This window comes from Chiloscyllium plagiosum, unplaced genomic scaffold, assembly GCF_037043375.1.
Source record: "Chiloscyllium plagiosum isolate Xiang-an unplaced genomic scaffold, Cpla_swu_hap1 HiC_scaffold_48, whole genome shotgun sequence".
Taxonomy (NCBI): domain Eukaryota; kingdom Metazoa; phylum Chordata; class Chondrichthyes; order Orectolobiformes; family Hemiscylliidae; genus Chiloscyllium; species Chiloscyllium plagiosum.
Genome location: NW_028270186.1, coordinates 4,668,597 through 4,688,705, shown reverse-complemented (window position 1 = coordinate 4,688,705; position 20,109 = coordinate 4,668,597). Strand labels below are relative to the sequence as shown.

The 20,109-nt window shown below is 48.4% G+C and overlaps 1 long non-coding RNA gene across 1 annotated transcript in view; it reads right to left on the bottom strand.

Annotated features, from left to right (window-relative positions):
* Nucleotides 1–18,406: 18,406 nt before the first annotated feature.
* The window catches only part of LOC148135688 (uncharacterized), a 246,480-nt gene continuing 244,777 nt past the window's right edge, over nucleotides 18,407–20,109 (bottom strand). Inside the window, exon 2 of the long non-coding RNA XR_015754876.1 lies at nucleotides 18,407–18,649. This is a non-coding gene — a long non-coding RNA (uncharacterized LOC148135688). The remainder of the gene's footprint in view (nucleotides 18,650–20,109) is intronic.

Here is a 20,109-nt window from a genome sequence, read left to right as displayed (position 1 = left end):
GTGAATGACAGCTCTCTCATCTCTCTCTCAGCTAAAGTGCCCAATAAATTGGCATCAGCCGATGCATAACTGGCAGCTTCATTGTACCCGAGGTTTCAATAGTGACAATGAGTAGAGCCAGACCGAGGGAGTTCGTAGGTGGGTGCATCTCTTGTGCAAGGCTGGCAGCAGTCAGGGTACCAATAGGTTAGTGAGGAGCTCGGAATCGAGCCACACTTCCCACCGGGTGAGAACATGGATGGAGGTGAAGATATTCAACATTCTTTCAGGGGAATATAGATATGTATATCCCTAATCACCTTGAACTGAATGCTGAGGGAAGGGAAGAGTCAACCACATTGCTATTGGTGTGGAGTTACAGGCACAATAGAGGTGGCAGCTTTCCTTCCTCCTGGGTTTTTACAGCAATTGACAGCGGTTACAAAGGAACCATCACTGAGACTCTTTTTATTTTATTTCAAAATATACTTTATTCATAAAATACTTTGATGATCTATACAACTGGACATGCCATACATATGTAAACATTCCATTTGTTTGCATACCGAACACAGAGTAATCATTCCTATTTACAGGTCTGAACGATTACATTTTTAGCTGAGGCGTCAGCAGAGCCCAAATGACTGCGCGGGCCCCCTGTTCTTCGTTAGGCAGGCAGACGTTACACAGAGCTGAAACTGTGTGGCTGGAAAAGCGCAGCAGGTCAGGCAGCATCCAGGGTACAGGAGAGTCGATGTTTCGGGCATAAGCCCTTCTTCAGGAATGAGGAAAGTTTGTCCAGCAGGCTAAGATAAAAGGTAGGGAGGAGGGACTTGGGGAAGGGGCGTCGGAAATGTGATAGGTGGAAAGAGGTCAAGGTGAGGGTGATAGGTCAGACTGGGGTGGGGGCGGAGAGGTCAGGAAGAAGATTGCAGGTTAGGAAGGCGGTGCTGAATTCGATGGATTTGACTGAGACAAGGTGGGGGGAGGGGAAATGAGGAAACTGGTGAAATCCGAGTTCATCCCTTGTTGTTGGAGGGTTCCTAGGCGGAAGATGAGGCGCTCTTCCTCCAACCGTCGTGTTGTTGTGGTCTGGCGATGGAGGAGTCCAAAGACCTGCATATCCTTGGTGGAGTGGGAGGGGAAGTTGAAGTGTTGAGCCACAGGGTGGTCGGGTTGGTTGGTCCGGGTGTCCCAGAGGTGTTCTCTGAAACGCTTCGCAAGTAGCCGGCCTCTTTCCACCTATCACATTTCCGACGCCCCTCCCCAAGTCCCTCCTCCCTACCTTTTACCTTAGCCTGCTGGACAAACTTTCCTCATTCCTGAAGAAGGGCTTATGCCCGAAACGTCGACTCTCCTGTTCCCTGGTTGCTGCCTGACCTGCGCTTTTCCAGCAACACATTTTCAGCTCTGATCTCCAGCATCTGCAGACCTCACTTTCTCCTCAAAGATGTTACACAGTGGTCTTTCCCCACCGCGCCTTGGCGGCAGCTGCCCCAAGCTTCAGCGCATCCCTCAACACGTAGTCCTGGACCTTGGAATGTGCCAGTCTGCAACAGTCGGGGTCAACTCCTTCAGCTGGAAGATCAGCAGGTTTCGGACCACCCAGAGAGCTTCCTTCACCGAGTTGATGATCCTCCAGGCACAGTTGATGTTCATCTCGGTGTGCGTCTCGGGGAACAGGTCGTAGAGCACGGAGTCCCGCGTCACGGCGCTGCTCGGGACGAACCTCGACAAACACCACTGCATTCCTCTCCAGACTTCCTCTGCATAGGCACATTCCAGAAGGAGGTGTGTGACAGTCTCGTCCGCCCCGCAGCCGCTTCGAGGGCAGCGTGCGGTGCGGCTGAGAGTCTGGGCATGCATAAAGGATCTCACAGGCAGAGCCCTTCTCACCACCAGCCAAGCCATGTCTTGGTGCTCGTTGGAAAGTTCTGGCGATGAGGCATTCTGCCAAATGGCTTTGACAGTCTGCTCAGGGAACTGCTCGATAGGATCCACCCTCTCCTTTTCCCGAAGGGTCTCAAGGACACTACGTGCTGACCACTTCCTGATGGACTTGTGGTCAAAGGTGTTTTTTCTTCATCACCGAGACTCCCTTTATATTCCACCAGCTGCCATTGTGGCAATCAAACCCATGAGCCCCACAACACCAAGGCACATCCAGAGCTCTGAGCTGCAGTGGGATTCAAGCGACTTTCGGAAATTAAGATGCACAGCAGGTTTTTCTTGCTCTTGATACCCTGCTCTGTGTGTTTGTCACCTCCAGGGTCCAAGTAGTCGATGGCTGTTGGTGGATCTCCCACCTCCCACCCTGTAAATTTCAGCTCATTCAAATCTCAGTTGTTCACAGCCAATCCCAGGCACTGGGAGCAGACAGTTCAATGACTCACATTCACCTCTGACATGCTCCCTCATCCAGTGCCTTAACTTGCAGATTTACATTGCATCAGTGACAAGAAAAAATATTTCATTGGTTTGATATGTAATGAGAAATGTGCAAGTATTAAAACACATGACCTTCCCTGTTTGCTTTGCCCACTTTCCATCTCTGAATCCAGCCTCTTGTCCGTCACTTGCTGACTTTCTGTGTCAGATCCAGGGAATGGTTCTGGTGCAGAAGGAGGCCATTCAGCCCATTGCCTGACCAATGGGCATTGTAACTGTGTGCCAATCTCCTACGTTTCCTCTGTTACCCTGCCGATTATTTCCAACTCAAATGCCCCAACTGAACCTATATCCAGACAGTGCATTCCAGATCCTGACAAAGTGAAAATGTTTTTTCCCATTTTGCATTTGCTTTTTTTGCAAAGAACGTGAAACATGTTTCCCTCTGGTTCTCAGTTAATCAGCAGCAACAGTTTCTCCCTGTCCAGTTTGTTCGAAGCCCGCATGATTTCAAAAATTCCTCTTAAATCTACTCTCAGCCTTCTCCGTGTGGGGAAAGCAGTCCTTCCTTCAGCAAACTTTCCTCCTGACTGAAGCATCTCATCCCTGGAATTGTCCTTGTGAATCTGTACTGCACTCTCTCCAATGTGTTCACTCCCCTCCTGCAGCATGGCCCTCAGAACTGTGCACAATACACCAACTGTGAAAGCATCTTCCAAAACCTGCCACCTCCTCTGGCCAGGAGGACGAGGGCCACAGTTGAACAGAGACATCATCACCTCCATTCCCTCCAACTGAATAGAGATGGACAATAAATGTTGGCTCAGCCAGCGCTGGCCCCATCCCTTGAATGAATGAATTAATTGAGAAAGTCTGTGTCTTTAATCAGCAAGGTCTCACAGTCTGGGAGTCATTCCCAAAACCACTTTGCCTGTCCTTTTAAACAAACATTTGAAAACACCACTCCAGCACGGATTTCAAGGATTCTGTCCCAACTGTCTCGAGGCTTCTCATTCTGTTCCTCTGAGACACAGCCTGGCACCCTTTCCCCCAGCGTTACAGGAAACACCAAAAAGATTTTCAGGAGCAGTGTTCCTCTGTCTGAGAGGAACATTGCATCTTGTGTAGTTTAACAGGGGACCCCCTGAGTAGGAGTGAGCTTACACTCTGTCCCCACACCCTGCTGAGCTGAAGTAGCTGGTGATATATTCCTGATGGTCAGGTCAAATACTGCTCCAGCCACTTGGCCCAAGGGTCAGTGTAAAGGGGGACGTGTGAGAGGTCACAGGCTCTTTCCCTCCCTCTGTCTGTCTGGTTCTCTCTGACAGAACGTTTACTTAGCTGGGCACACCAGGATATCTATCGGGAATCTCACAAACGTGACCAAATCGAATACCACCCCCACCCTCCACCCCTCAAAAAAAACAGCAAGGCAGCTATTCCCATGAATATGTCAAGGCCAGTCTTCCAGTGGGACAGCAGAGAGCAATATATTCAGTCTCACTGTATGTGTAGGTGTGTGTATCTGAGAGACAAACTCTGTCTGTATGTGTCTGTGTGAGAGAGTTTGACGATGTGTGTATGAGAAAGACTGTGCGTGTGTATGTGTTTATGGGGTGAGAGTATGAATATGTATCTGTGAGAGAGAGAGAGAGAGAGATTATGCATGTGTGTGTGTGTGGGAGAGTATGTTAGTGTGTGTCTATGAGAGTGTGTGTGTTTTGCTTGTGTGTGTTTCTTTGAGTGTGTGCATGTGTGTGTGTGTGTGAGGGAGAGATTGTATGTGTGTCTGTGAGAGAGAATGTGTTTATTGTGTGTGAGTGTGTGCAGGAGAAATGCAGACCAGGACCTTCCACAGCCTCAGTGGGCCCAAAGCATTCCTAATCAATGAAAGAGTGATTGAAATGTGGCCACTGTTGTAAAGTTCGGACAGTGCAGCTCAATTTGTGCACTGCAAGTTCCCTCAATCAGCAAAGTGATAATTACATAATCACGTGTTCTCATTCTTCAGCTTGAAAGGTAACTATTGCCCAGGAGACTGAGGGGAGAAGTCCCTTCCCCATCATCAAATTACAACACTGTCCTGGGGTCTTACACACCAGTTAACTTGCATCAGACACCTCAGAGCATGGGAGATAATGAACTGCTGTCAAGTAAAGGACCACTAAGAAAGGATCAATGTTCCTTGTTCTCAGTCATTCAGTGTATCCTGCAGAGAGACAATGCTCCCATTTCCCAGCTATGTCTCTGCCCATGCATGCGTGCTGAGGGGAAGCATCTTGGATGCTGCCTGAACTGCTCTTCCAACACCACTAATCCAGAATGCTTAGGAGCACTGGCCAATTAGCAGCAATATAGGCTCCCACCCAGCTGGGAATCTCAGGAGTACACGTTTGTGCCCCAGGTACAACTGGGATGTGAGCCACTATCAAGGGCACAAAGTCCTCAGAGCCTGTTCCTGACGTTGACGAAGGTGGGGGGAGGTTGAGATGGGAATTAAATGAAGCTGCACTCTGCAACTTGACTGCACTGAACTGAAAAGCCTCCTCATTGATATGACCCGGTGTGAAATTTCACTTCCTGAAGCTGCTCAGAAGCATCACACGCGGTCCTGCAACTTTCACTGCACTTGCTCCATTGTGAAATACACATGTAGGTGTTGCAAAGACGTGTGCGTGTCCCTCAGGGCATTTTTTTATTCATTTCTGGGATACGGGCATCACTGACTGAGCCCAGCATTTACTTCCCGTCCTGAGATGCCCTTGAAAAGGCAGTGGTGAGCTGCCTTCTTGAACCGCTGCAGTCCATCTGCTGTGGGTTGACCCACAATGCCCTCAGGGAGGGAGTTTCAGGATTCTGACCCAGCGACACTGAAGGAACACCGATGTATTTCCAAGTCAGGATGGTGAGGGGCTCGGAGGGGAACTTGCAGGGGGTGGTGTTCCTGTGTATCTGCTGCCCTTGTCCTTCTCAATGGAATTGTAGAGGACCTGTTGGCTTGGCCAGGGCTCAAGGTGAGGGACCACACTGAGACAGGTGCTTCATACTGCTGTGTAACAATTGCAGACAGTGCTGTTTGCCAGACAGGTCTTAATTCGAATGAAACAGGGAATTTGAGTGAAAGTATATTGCACTTGGGAAGAGTCTGGGCAGAGGGTGAAAGAGAGACATAAGAGCTCTTCGCTGGAGATTCTGCTTGCTTGAAATTCGACTTGGAATGTTTCACTGCACTAAAGGTGTTTTCAACAGGCAAATTATTTTTATTCTTCAGAAATGTTCCTCCCACTAAACTTCATTGTGAAAATTACTGTTTTTCTGATGTGAGATCTTGAAAACAGTTCCCTGCATTTGGCCTACCTTCTCTCCTCATGCACTGCTCTCCGTCCCATTGCCTTTTCAGTTCCCTATTTCACTCCCTTCCTTGTCCCCTTCTGCCTCACATCATCACTGACTTCACAACCCAACTCTCCCATAGCCCTGTATCCGTCTCAAACTAAGACCACAGGCCCACTCTCATTCCATAACCCTGTATCAATCCCTGAATAATCTCACAGCCCCACTCTCACCCAATAGCCCTGTATCAATCCCTGAATAAGCTCACTGCCCCACTCTTTCCCCATTGCCCTGTATCAATCCCTGAATAAGCTCACTGCTCCCCTCTCACCCTAGAGCCCTGTATCAATCCCCAAATAATCTCATTGACCCACCCTCACCCCATAGCCCTGTATCAATCCCTGAATAATCTCACTGACCCACTCTTTCCCCATTGCTCTGTATCAATCCCTGAATAATCTCACTGAACCACTCTTTCCCCAGGGCCCTGCATCAATCCCCAAATAATCCCCCTTTGGATTCTCCCCAACTCTATTTGCCAAAGCTATCTCATGTCCCCTTTTTGCCCTCCTGATTTCCCTCTTAAGTATACTCCTACTGCCTTTATACTCTTCTAAGGATTCACTTGATCTATTCTGTCTATACCTGACATGTGCTTCCTTGTTTTTCTTAACCAAACCCTCAACATCTTAAGTCATCCAGCATTCCCTACACCTACCAGCCTTTCCAGGGATATAAGCAACAAGCAGTTGGGAAGGCAATCATGTCTTGACCTTCATTAAAAGACAGTTTGAATATAGGAGCAACAAGTTATTACTGCAGCAGTACAGGATATTTTTATTCACTCGGGGAATGTGGGAATCGCTGGCTGGGCCCAGTATTTACTGTCCTGTCCCAAGTTAGCCCTTGTGAAGGTCATGGTGAGCTGGCCTCATGAACTGCTACAGTGCCTGTGCTGTAGACAGACCCACAATGCCCTGAGTTGGATGATCAGCCATGATCAAATTGAATGTCAGAGAAGGCTTGAAGGGCTGAATGGCCTTCTCCAGCTCCTAGTTTTGACGTTTCTCTACACATTAGGACTGAGCGGCTTCAGGCAGTGGTCTTTTCCCATTGTGTGTCTTTGTGACCACTGCCTCACGCTCAAACATGACCCTCAGTACCTAGTTCCCAGAACCTGCTGGTCTGTAACTAACCTTTCCACCGTCGCCGGTTTGTGAACAATGAGCCCTTGCGACACTGAGAGAATTTCCTCCTGTCTTTTCACATGTTACACCTTCCCTCTCTGTCTCAGACGTGCCCCAGGGTCTGTACAGTATCCCTCGGGCTGCTCCCATTCTCCCACAATCCCTTACATTCCAGGCTGGAGGGCAATCTTTCCCTCTGCAGTGCAGTTCTGTTTGGAATATTGTCTTAAACTCTGCTGCGTATGCCAGGCCCATTTCTCAACCACAACTACAAAAGCTAGTTCAGCCAAGCCAGGCTGAGGATAAACATGCCTCCCTGCTGAAGCCAGACACCTATTTGTTTGTTCAGACACAAACAGAGCGGGGTGTGGGATTAGTTCAATCCACATCAGCCTGGCCAGGAGAGGAGCTGACACTTGTCTTGTGGACTGACCCCAAACCCACCCCCTCCCTCCTCCCCACCCCCGCCATCTGTCTTTGTCACGAGACCAGCAGCTCCATTTGGAAAGCACTGGTTTGGGGATTTTGTCTCCTGTGCTCTCCGAAGGTGTTCACCCTCAGACCCTCAGCTGCTGCAGCTCTCTGTCACAAATGTCTGGTCTAACCTAAACTCACAGCACCATTAAGTCTATAAGTCCTGCTTCGATTTGCAGCACCTTGCATTTATCTAAATTAAAATCCATCCACCCCATCTCATCCCATCCCACCCCACCAATCCCCCACCTCCCCAACACCATCCCTATTCCCCCCTCCCCCAACTCTCCACTTTAAAACCCACATTTGAGGAAGAGAGAGAGATTGATAAAGTTCAGTGTCTCCCCGTTGTTTTTCACAGCCTCGGGCTCTCCCATGGAGAACTTGGCAGCTGACACAGTGAGTTCAGAAGCAGCAGCAGGTGATGTTCAGCTCGATCCCACCAGCTACCATGCTGTGCCTTGGTGAACCTTGTCTGTCTTTCAGCAATGCTGATTGTGGCATGACCGTCTCTGAAATTACTGGTGTGGGATCTACGGCCCCCTGCTCAATGCTCCAATCTTCACACAATAGGCACCTCAGACAGAACAGCATTCCCCCTGACAGTACTGTACTGACCTCTCAGACTAAATCAATGCAATCACCCCTATTCCTCTCCCCTGACTGGGATTCAAAGCTCCAAACCTTTGGCAGGGACACTGGAATCAATTCTGAATAAAAGGTTCCCACTCCCCCATCCTGATCACAGCCAGTCAGCAGAAGCGACAGGTTTGAGATGTTTGAGACGGGGTTCTGATGCAGAGTCATCCAGACTTGAAACGTGCGCTTGCTCTCTCTCCACGGATTCTGCCTAACCTGCTGTGATCTCCAGCATGAGTTGTTCTCAGCTGAGGAGAATGTTGATCGGAGTCGGCGATCTGAAATGGACTGCCAGATCCATTTGGTATCTGATCAGAATGGAGGAGTTGCAATGAAGGGTCTGTTTCCGTGCTGCACTTCTCCCAGACTCTCTGTGAGAGACGACAAGGCAGTCCGAAACAGGCTTCTGTCGCGGAAAACCACATTGAAGGGAAGGATTAGAGGCTCCCACCTTCTTCCTGTGTGAAGGCCCTTTTGTTGTGAATGAACAGGTGCCAACACACAGGAAGGACTTTCAGTAAACAGGGGCACAGTATTAGGTCAAGTCAATGTTACAATTTTAAAGTGACTTGTGGGCGGCACGGTGGCACAGTGGTTAGCACTGCTGCCTCACAGCGCCAGAGACCCAGGTTCAATTCCTGCCTCAGGCGACTGACTGTGTGGAGTTTGCACGTTCCCCCCGTATCTGCGTGGGTTTTCTCCCACAGTCCAAAAGATGTGCAGGTCAGGTGAATTGGCCATGCCCGTAGTGTTAGGTAAGAGGTAAATGTAGGGGTATGGGTGGGTTGCGCTTCGGCGGGTCGGTGTGGACTTGTTGGGCCGAAGGACTGTGGTGGCAAGCTTAAAGGGCCAAATCATTCCTGATGAAGGGCTTTTGCCCGAAACGTCGATTTTCCTGCTCCTCGGACGCTACCTGACCTGCTGTGATTTTCCAGCACCACTCTGATCTAAAAACTGAAGGGCCAAATGGCCTTGTCCTGCTTCTAGTTTCTGTGTTTCATCACAAAAACACACCACTTTATGTCAGCTGCTGGTTTGAGATTGGTGGCTTTACAAGAACTGGGGGCACAACTTAAACAGAATACTGTTCAAGAGTGTCTTAAACTGAAAGATTGCACTTTGGTACTGCAGAAGGTATCTAGGCAAATGGTCATAAGACACTAGTCAGACCCCAGTTGCAATATTGTGAACAGTTTTGGGCCCCTTTTCAAAGGAAAGATAGACTGTCATTAGAGGCATTTCAGAGAAGTGTCACTCAGCTGATCCCAGGGATGGAGGGACTGTCTTATGAGGAGATTTGGCCTGTATTCATTAGATTCAGAAGAATGAGAGGTGATCTTATTGAAAAATATAAGATTATGAGGGAATTTGACAGGGTGCTTGGGGAGAAGTTGTTTCCCCTTATGGGAGAGATTAGGACCAGAGGGCATAATGTTCGAGTAAGGAGTTGCACATTTAAGATACAGGTGAGGAGAAATTCCTTCTCTCAGAGGGGAGAGAATCTCAGGACTTCTTTACCACAGAGGGCTGTCAAGGTTGAGTTGTTCAGTATATCTAAGGCTGGGATAGACAGGTTTCAAAACAGGAAGGGATTTGAGAGTTATAGGGGAAAGGGCAGGAAAGTGGAGTGAGGGTGATCAGATCAGCCACGATCTCTTTGAATGGCGGGGCAGACTCGATGGGCTGAATGGCCTACCTCGGTTCCTATGCCTTATTATGGCAGCTTTCAAAGAGCATCTGCAGAAAGTGAGGTCAAGAGGTGGGGATGCTGAAGGGAGGCAATTCTAGAGCTTGGGGCCCAAGCAGCTAAAGGCACGGCCACCAGAGGCAAAGTGTCCTGAGGGCCAGGTGTAGTGGGATGATTTTGGAGCTGGGCGAATTGATGGAGGTCAGGAAGGGCAAGGCCATGGAGGGACATGAAGACAAACATGAGAAATTTCAAACCATGCCATTGTTTACCCAGAGAGCACGGGGGCTGATAGAGGGAACAGGACTTGCTGTGCATTTGGACATGGGCAGCTTTGGATGAGCTTCAGAGAGGTAAATGTGAGAGACCAGGTGGGAGAGACCTGGAATAGCCTGAGTTACAGTTGAGGTTACCACAGTGCCCATCTACCACAGAATAATGTCTGATGTCAGCATCCTGGAGTGGGACATCAATCGATCACCTTTTGATCAAGGTGAGAGTCGTGTCCACTGAGTTCCAACTGTAAAAGCACTCATTGGCTGTTCAGTGCTTTTGACGCTCCGATAAAAGCTACAGCACGGTGAGATTTTCTTTCTCATTCTGCCAAGCAGGGACACTGCCCACTTGGAAACCCTTTCCTCAACACATAAGGCAGAAAACCTCAAAACTAAACAATTCTGCTCCAGAACCCCCTGATGATGAAGCAGTGCTTTGAAAGCTCGTGCCTCCAAATACACCTGTTGGACTATAACCTGGTATTGTTTGATTTTTAACTCAAGTGTAAGAGTAACTCAAGCAGGCCATTCAGCCCTTCGAGCCTGCTCTACCACTCAATATGATCATGTCTGACCATCCACTTCCCGCTTTCTCCTCACAACCACCGATCCCTTTCGCACCAAGAACCATCTTAAACTCCACCTTGAAATCTTTCAACACTTTGGCCTGTGCAGCAGAGAATTCCACAAAGGGGAATTTTAAAAAGAAGACTGAACATTGTGGGTGGTTTGCTTTGCACACTGCAGCTGCATGCAGTGACGTGCAAGGAGCTGTTTGAGGGTGGAGGGTGCGGAGTGCAGTCTCTTCCTGTTTGTCACAACACACAGTCAGTCCAGATTCTGAGCAAAGTGCAGGATGGATGTAACAGAACAGCATCAGTGCGTAAGTAACCAGGGCTGTAAAAGAGAAGGTTGAATCCCAGAGAGGGGGAGATGGAAACACAATGGGCAATTTATCTGGACCAGTACAAAGCCCTGGTAACTAGGCAGGCAGCAGCTGTTCAGGATCTCACTGTGAGCCTGTCCCCAAGCTGGACTGAAGGAAGATTGGTTCAGCTTGATCACCTCCAATCCACATCCAATCAACAAATGTCTGGCAGCTCATCACAGCAGCAAGAAAGGAAACTGGTCACATCCAATTTAGGCAAAGCAAAAACAGTCTACAGTGCTCAGCTTTGATCAGATAACCAGGTAGCAGGCAAGCACAGGCTCATTCAAGACAGTATCTGTGCCCAGCACACAATCTCCAAACAATCTCTTTCAAGTGTGATAAGCAATCACGTCCTCTCTTTCATTGATGATTTGCAGTCATTATGGGATCATTGATATTTAATCAACTGCATTGTCATTAATCCACCAATTACTGCAAGACTGGTCAAAACACCACAGAAGGTTCACGAGATTAATCCTGGGAACAGAGGGACTGTTTTCTCAGGAGAGACTGAGCCTCTCCTCCTTGGACTTGCAGAGATTGAAAAGTGACCTGATTCAAACATACCAGATTCTGAGGGGACCTGACAGGGGAGATGTTGAAAGATCGTTTCCCCTTCAGGGAGAGTCCAGGACGAGAGGGAATCATCTCAGAATAAGGTGTTGCCCACTGAAGACGGAAATGAGGAGGAATTTCTTCTCTCAGAGGGGAGTGAAGCTGTGAGATTCTTTACTTGGTCACTAAGTACATGTAAGGCTGAGACAGACGTTTTTAATCAGTTGGGGGAATCAAACTGTATCGGGAAAAGGCAGGAAACTGGAGTTAAGGATGATCAGATCGGCTGCAATCTCATTGACTGACAGAATGGAATTGATGGGCTGAATGACCTACGTCCGCTTCTTCCATCGTGTAGTGTTATCAGGGAACTGTATCCTCTCTGGATAGTTCTGAATTGTAAGTCTGTTGGAGTGTGAATGTGAACAGTGGTGTGCGTTTTGCATCTCAGAGATGTGCAGAGATGACAGGCTTCAGGTGGTACCTTTGCACAGGAGCTTTAATTCATGCTTTGAAATATCTGCTGTTCTGCTTCACACTCCATGACGACACTTTAGTTTCTCTTTCTGAACCACCACACTCAGATTTCACTGTTCACGCACCAACAGGAGTCAATGACAACATGTCATTCAACACGGAACATTTGAATTCTGCAATCAAAAAGTTTAATTCCAACTGTTTCTTGCAGTCTGTGAGTTGGGAACATTGATGGATCAATGGGGTTGGAAGGGAGACAGATTGGGAGAATCTCTGTCATGTTAATTGTAGAATTCAACAGTCCATGTTTAAATGCAACAAGATTTGGTTAATATCTAAGCTTGGGCTGATAATTTGCATATAATATTCGTGCCACATAAATACTAGGCAATGACCATCTCCAATAAGAGACAGTATAACCACTAGCCCTTGACAGGCAAAGGTGTTACCGTCCGGCAATCCTCCACTGTCAACATCCCAGGGGGGGTCGGTTTCCATTGACCAGAAACTCAACTGGACTCGCCACATAAACACAGTGGCCACAAGAGCAGATCAGAGGTTAGAAATACCTCGAGAAGCTTGACACCATCCAGGACAAGCAACCCAACTGATTGGCACCACATCCACAAAAATCCAGCATCGACAACTCCCCAAAGATCCTCAGGCAGCACCTTCCAAACCTACGCCCACTTCCATCTAGAAGGACAAGGGACAGAAGATACATGGGAACACCACCCCCTGCAAGTTCCCCTCTGAGCACGTCACCATCCTGACTTGGAAATATATTGCCATTCCTTCACTGTCACTGGGTCAGAATCCTGGAATTCCCTCCCTAAGGGCATTGTGGGTCAACCTACAGCATTTTCACTGCAGCGGTTCGAGAAGGCAGTTCACTCCCACCTTCACAAGGGGCAACTAGGGACGGGCAATAAATGCTGGGCTCAGCCAGTCACACTAATGTCTCACTAAAAAAAAAACTGGAAAGTTTAAAAGTCATAGGATAAATAGAAGTAAATTACCGGGGATGGTGGAGATCTGATGTCAGAATTGAATACGCTGGTGAGACTCGACAGCTCTGGCAACATCTGTGGTTCGACAAACAGAGCTAACTTTTCCTGTCCTGCATCACTGTTCCTCAGAATGGACAAGTCAGTTTAGTTTACTCTAACCTGAGGGTGCTGGTCCATCAAAGGGCTGCAGAGCAGACTGACATGGATTGGCACTGACAAAAGGAATGACTCCCAGGTCTTTGCTTTCACAGGCACACAGCCTTGGGCAATGTGATTCCAATCCAAGACCCTTTCAAGAAAGGCAGGATCGAAGGAGGAAAGCAGCCACCAGAAGAGGGCAGCTCAACCACACACATCAGAGCAGAGACCACTGCAGACATACTGCTGTTCATGGGATGTGTGGACACTGCTGTCTATACCAGCATGTCTCTTCCATTCCCAATGCCCAGAGGACACTTTAATAGTCAGCCACATGATGTGGGCTTGGTGTCACATGTAGGGCAGACTATGGAAGGATGGAGTCACACATCTATTGTCGTCATTAGAAGAGCTTTTCATTGAATTCAAACTGCACCATCCACCATGCTGAGAGTTGAACTCCTAGACGAGGGCATTCGCCTGACATTCAGCATTACTCGTCCAGTGACATTCCCACAACACCACCTCCTCCATGTGCATTGAGTGAAGGGTTACCTCTGGTCCATTGGGAAGTTATTGCCTGATCATGTCCTGACCCTGTGCTGATGGGGAGAGCCTTAGACTTTGTATTCAACCACAATGGGTGCAGTTCAGGTTGCGACAGAAATGAAGAGTTATTTGGAAATGCCTCCAGGCTTCGATAACTGCTCCTTAACAGACAGGAGCACCCTCGACATTTGTGTGGAATCAACATGATAGCGACTTGGTGACTCCTCAATGCCCTCTGAAAGTGCTGAACATGCCATTACGGTTGTATCGAAGTCAGTCGAAAGTCTGAGAAACCAGACCGCCCACCTGCATGAGCCAAGTGGGTGGGAATGACAAGGTGGCCTTTCCTGATGGCACTGTCAGTTCAGCACATGCACTGCAGTGGGTCAATGAGGCAGCTCACCACTGCCTTCTCCAGGGGCAATTAGTGATGGGCAATAGATACTGGCCCCAGTTTGTGACACCCACATCCCCTCAAGGACCACCGACCAGAGGCAGGATTGGGAGGTAAGTCAGCCTGTTTTACTGTGTTGTGACAATGGGGGTGAGCACAACCGGAGGAGGGTGAGTGGAATCGGTGTCCTTCTCAATTGTTTGTGGGATCTTCCGCGGGATATCTGGAATGGTTAAGGATTCTGGGTCTGTACCCAAAGGAGTTTAGAAGAATGAGGGGTGATCTCACTGAAACTAACAGAAATTATGAATGGTGAATGTACAGAAAATGTTTTTACCAGTGGGAGAGATTAGGAGCTGAGGGCACAGCTTCTGAGTGAAATTAGGTGGAGTTTCTTCAGCCAGAGGGAGGTTATTCTGAGGAACTGATTGCTGCAGAGGGATGTAGAGGCCAAGTAACTGAGTGTATTTTGAGCAGACAGAGATAGGTTTGTGATTGGTAAGGGGATAAAGGGTAATGGGGAGAAGGTGAAGGATGGATTTGAGAGACATATGAGCCATGATGGAATGCTGGAGCAGATTCGATGGGCCGAATGGTCTAATTCTGCTTCTGAATCTCATGTTCCCAAAGCACCTGGCAGCCCCAGTGAAACTGTTAAGGAATCAAAGCCAACTTGTAGACAGCAGGGTTCTGTAAACAGCAGCAATGTACAGTAACAAATGGTCAGAGTCTTCGTGGGCGAGCTGGCTGAGGAACAGAGAAGGTCAATCCACTGCCCTTGCTTTAAAAAAATCTGAAAATCGAGCTGAACAAGCAGAAATGGTCTCACTGGATTGAAAGCTGAACACACTCGGCTCACTCATTCTGACAACGTCATTGACAACAGTATTCTGTGCATATACTCTGTACTTTGGGGAACATAAATGCCATTCCAGAGCATCCAAAAGTCCTCATGCTGTGTGCCATGCTCAAGAAGTACAAGCAGTTTCCTATGCACCCATAGTTTGTATCCCAGTCCTGTGGCTGGCTTCTGTACTTCAGGCTGCAGTTATGTGATGTTTTTAGTTAGTTAATGAAAAGAAGACCAGGGTAACTCTCTGTGCTGTGCCAGCAAATCTGTGGGGTTTGCTACCTAAAACCTGGAGGGAGCAGATAACCATCCAAGGACAGGCTTGGTCTGTATCCTTCAGAACTGAGGAGAAAGTGACGTCTGCAGATGCTGGAGATCAGAGATGGAAATGTGTTGCTGGAAAAGCGCAGCAGGTCAGGCAGCATCTAGGGAACAGGAGAATCGACGTTTCGGGCATTAGCCCTTCTTCAGGAATGAGGAAAGTTGGTCCAGCAGGCTAAGATAAAAGGTAGGGAGGAGGGACTTGGGGGAGGGGCGTCGGAAATGTGATAGGTGGAAAGAGGTCAAGGTGAGGGTGATAGGTCAGACTGGGGTGGGGGCGGAGAGGTCGGGAAGAAGATTGCAGGTTAGGAAGGCGGTGCTGAATTTGATGGATTTGACTGAGACAGGCTGGGGGGAGGGGAAATGAGGAAACTGGTGAAATCCGAGTTCATCCCTTGTGGTTGGAGGGTTCCTAGCCGGAAGATGAGGCGTTCTTCCTCCAACCGTCGTTTCGCTGTGGTCTGCCGATGGAGGAGTCCAAAGACCTGCATATCCTTGGTGGAGTGGGAGGGGGAATTGAAATGTTGAGCTACAGGGTGGTTGGGTTGGTTGGTCCGGGTGTCCCAGAGGTGTTCTCTGAAACGCTCCGCAAGTAGGCGGCCTGTCTCCCCAATATAGAGGAGGCCACATCGGGTGCAAAGGATGCAATAGATGATATGTGTGGAGGTACAGGTGAACCCCGCCCTTCCAATCGCCCTTGAACCCCGCCCCTCCAACCGCCACCAGGACAGAACCCCACTGGTCCTCACCTACCACCCCACTAATCTCCATGTGCAGCGCATCATCCGCCGTCATGTCCGCCACCTCCAAACGGACCCCACCACCAAGGATATATTTCCCTCCCCTCCCCTATCAGCATTCCGTAAAGACCACTCCCTCCGTGACTCCCTCGTCAGATCCACACCCCCCACCAACCCAACCTCCACTCCCGGCACCTTCCCCTGCAACCGCAGGAGGTGCAAGACTTGCGCCCACACCTCTCCCCTCACCTCCCTCCAAGGCCCCAAAGGAAACTTCCATATCCGCCACAGATTCACCTGTACCTCCACACATATCATCTATTGCATCCTTTGCACCCGATGTGGCCTCCTCTATATTGGGGAGACAGGCCGCCTACTTGCGGAGCGTTTCAGAGAACACCTCTGGGACACCCGGACCAACCAACCCAACCACCCTGTAGCTCAACATTTCAATTCCCCCTCCCACTCCACCAAGGATATGCAGGTCTTTGGACTCCTCCATCGTCAGACCACAGCGAAACGACGGTTGGAGGAAGAACGCCTCATCTTCCGGCTAGGAACCCTCCAACCACAAGGGATGAACTCGGATTTCACCAGTTTCCTCATTTCCCCTCCCCCCAGCCTGTCTCAGTCAAATCCATCAAATTCAGCACCGCCTTCCTAACCTGCAATCTTCTTCCCGACCTCTCCGCCCCCACCCCAGTCTGACCTATCACCCTCACCTTGACCTCTTTCCACCTATCACATTTCCGACGCCCCTCCCCCAAGTCCCTCCTCCCTATCTTTTATCTTAGCCTGCTGGACCAACTTTCCTCATTCCTGAAGAAGGGCTAATGCCCGAAACGTCGATTCTCCTGTTCCCTAGATGCTGCCTGACCTGCTGCGCTTTTCCAGCAACACATTTCCATCTCCTTCAGAACTGAGGAGAGTCAGAGGTGACGTCATTGAAACATGTCAGATCCTGAGCAGACTTTGTTGGGTGGAGGTGTTGAAAAGGTGTCTCCTCTTGTGGAAGAGCCTACAACAAGGGGACATACATTTGTGGAGAGCCACTGGCCCCGTGGTATTACCAGTAATATATTAATCCGGAAACTTGTGTCATGTTCTGTGGACCTGGATTCAAATCCTACCAGGGCAGATGGTGAAATTTGAATTCAATTTAAAAAGATTGCATTTCAGGGTCAAATAGAGACCATGAAACATATTGTCAAACAAAAACCATTGGACAGGAGGAAATCTGCCAACTTCACCTGGTCTGGCCAACATGTCTCTCCACACCCACAGCACTCTTTACTCTTGGCTGGGCCTAGCCAGAGACATCCACATCCCACTCATGAGTTAAAAATAAATTAGATGATGAAACATATTTTGTCTCCGAGAATTGACTGCCTTTGGCATTCCCGTCCTTGAATCTTTAGATAACTTCAAGGCAGAGGGAGATAGGTTTGTGATTCCCAAGAGGATGAAATTGTAATGGGCATGCAGGAACATGGAGCTGAATTTAGAACACATCAGCTCCGACATTATTGAATGGGCAGAATGGGCTTGAAGGGCTGAGTGGTCTTCACTTGTACCTTGACTGTACATTTGCACGTCCTCAAAACTTGTGCCTTGTTCGTATGCAGTTCCTCGAACACACACTTGAAGCAAATTAATTCAACACGGCTGCCTTTGTGTGAAGTCCCAAGCCAGTGATAGCAATCAGTGCCAGAGGCAGCACAGCGTCAGAATTGTTCAGTCACACTGTGCGACAACAATCTCATCAAACTGCTTCAATCTGATTAATGCAGTGTATAATCTTCCAAAAACATAACAGGAAGCGTTGCACTGAGCTGACAGCGTGTCTCATTCTGACACACTTGGAAGGAAATGCCAGAAAAGGGAATTAGAACAAAAAATAAACCAAACATTGCCTGCAGTTCTCAGGGTGGGTGATTGATTCCCCTGTTGCTTCGAGTATGCACGCGAGCTGCTCTACCATGGCATTATTCATCCTTGCTTTCAAAGGAACTTGATATAAGAAATACTTTGTAAACTGGAGTATGATAACAGTAGTACCAGCAGCCCTTTACTGATCTCAGTCAGGTGGATCTGCATGGCACTCTCAGGACACCATGTCCCACTGCTCAGAAAACATGAGGTATGGTCTTCCTGAGTTTAATTCACTGACAAATTATCAACTATTTTGGGAACTCTGGCTGCAGATCAAAAGCTTTTTTTTTAAAAAAACAAGATTTTGCATCGACAGCTTAACAGAAAGTGAAGCCTGTCATGTGGTGAAAACGTTCAAATATGCCGTACAACCACATGCTTCAAGATGCGCCAATCACTTGTGGTGCCAAAAGCCCAAAAGCAATCAGCCTGTGCTCTGTCTTATGGTCAGTAAACCTTTCAGACATATGTTCACGTGAGCTGAAGGGATACAGGTCTCAGTCTCCATATTACCGCAGGATCACTTGAAGCGACAAGAAGCGTGCTGTTCTCTGTTGTAATGCAGTACTTTAATGATAATCGAGACATGTATGTGTCTATGTAGGTTACAGAATCACAGAATCCATGCAGTGTCAGAGCAGGCCATTTGGCCTATTGAGTCCATACTGACCCTCCAAAAAGCATCACCCGAGATCCACCCCGCTATAAACTTTGCATTTCCATGGCTTATCCACCGCGCCTGCACATCCCTGGACACTATGAGCAATTCAGCAGAGGCAACCCATCTAACCTGCACATCTTTGGACTGTGGGAGGAAACCATAACAGACAGTCTACTGGAGGCTAGAATCAAACCCAGGACACTGGTGTTTTGAGGCAGTGGTGCTAACCACTGTGCCACTCCATAAAAGCCAACTCCAATAAACTGTAATCTGTTCTACACTGGAAGATAACTATTTTCAAACAGTGTCCCAAGTCCATACATTCGGTGGGAGCCTCAGGGGTTACGTTTGAGGAGAGGTTACACAAATTAGGCCAGTTTTCTCTCAAATTTAGAAGATTAAAGTTGATCTGATCAATGTTTTCAAGATATTAACAGGAGGAGACAGGGAGATAAGCTATTTCCACTGGTTGGAAATTCTACAACAAGGAAGTATAATCTGAGAACTAGGGATAGACCATTTGAGAGAGATGTTAGGAAGCACTTCTGCACGTGAAGGTTGGTAGAGGTTTGGAACTCTCTTCCACAAACGGCAGTGAAAACCAGGATCAGTTACTTTGAAAATCAATGATATCGGCACTTTTGTTCAGCAAAAGTATTAAAGATATGGACAAAAGGCCTTATGGAAGGCTGAGAGAGTGAAAGGATACACTCCCACCTACCAGCAATCCACCCCACTCAGTGACAGGTTCAACTCAAGGCAGAGCCAGGGAGGAAGAGGCTGGTTAGAGAAAGGTGGGCTCAGGGCTAGTGGGAGTAGTCAGGGGGTTAGAATTGAAGGGGGGCTAGTGTCGGCAGCAGAGAGAAAGGTAGGGTAGTGTGAGGCGGAGGAGCCCTGCTTGTGTGTGAGTGCAGAGGTGTGTTGGTTCATGTTCTAAGCAAGGGGAGGGGAGGCTGGTGCAGGAAGAATGAAAACAAGCAAGCAGAGGAGGGGACAAGTGCTCACCATAGCAGAACAGAAACCAATACCCTTTGGGATGGCTCAGTGGTTAGCACTACCTCCTCACAGCACCAGCAACCCAGGTTCAGTTCTCACCTCTGGAGACAATTTGTGACGTTTGCACATTCTCCCTGTGCCTGTGTTGGTTTCCTCGCACAATCCAAAGATGTGCAAATCTGGTGAACTGGCCATGCTAAATTGCCCATAGCGTTCAGGGACGTGTAGGTTAGATGCGTTAGTCAGGCGTAAAAATAGGATAATAGGGTAGAGGAATGGGTCTGGGTGGGTTACTATTCGGAGGGTCAGTGTGGACTTGTTGGGGCGAATGGCCTGTTTCCACACTGTAGAGATTCTATGACAGTGTGCATGAATATATGGAGTTAGGCCACAGATCAGCTATGATCTCATTGAATGGGAGAAATAGGTTTGAGGAGCTGAATGGCCTGCTCCTGTGCTCTAACTGTACTAACTGTACTAATTGTCTGAAACAGAGACAGTTCTGATGAAGGGTTACTGGACTTGAAACCTGAACTCTGCTTCCTCTCCACAGATTATGCAAAATCTGTTAAGTTTCTCCAGCGAGTTCTGCT